Below are 676 nucleotides of genomic sequence, written 5' to 3' on the forward strand. Positions count from 1 at the left end.
GCATTGGATGGAGGGTGTTGCCCCGGGGCATTTTTTGGGGCTGCACCGGGTGATTGGCTTCAAAGATGCCCCTGGCTGCAGCTTTCCAAGGGGGAGCCTGGCTGCAGGGGGAGCTGCAGCTGCTCCCACCCCTGGGTGCCTGGGCAGGGGTGTGCGACCAAGCGGGGAGGAAAGGGGGGTGCAGAGCCCCCTGCATTTCCTTGCAAGATGTGGGGGTGCAAAGCCCTTTTGGGGAGCAGAGCCCCCTGTGTTTCAAGAGGTGGGGTGCAGAGCTCCTTTTTGGGGCAGAACCACCCCCATTTCCTCACAAGATGTGGAGGTGCAAAGCCCCTTTTTTTTGGGGCAGAACCCCCTGTGTTTCCTCACAAGATGTGGGAGTGTAAAGCCCCTTTTTTGGGGCAGAACCCCCTGTGTTTCCTCACAAGCTATGGGAGTGTAAAGCCCCTTTTTTGGGGCAGAACCCCCTGTGTTTCCTCACAAGATGTGGGGGTGCAGAGCCCCTTTTGGTGGGCAGAACCACCCCCAGTTCCTCACAAGTTGTGGGGTGCGGAGCCCTGTTTTGGGGCACAGCCCCAGGTGTTCCGTTGGGGGGTGCAGGGCCCGCTCACGGAGGGGTTTCAGAGCCCCGTGGCAGGGGGGGGAGCAGCACCCGGGGGTTTCCTTGCTTTTTTTGGGG

The sequence above is a fragment of the Egretta garzetta genome, unplaced genomic scaffold, assembly GCF_000687185.1.
Source record: "Egretta garzetta isolate BGI_Z169 unplaced genomic scaffold, ASM68718v1 scaffold69, whole genome shotgun sequence".
Classification (NCBI taxonomy): Eukaryota; Metazoa; Chordata; class Aves; order Pelecaniformes; family Ardeidae; genus Egretta; species Egretta garzetta.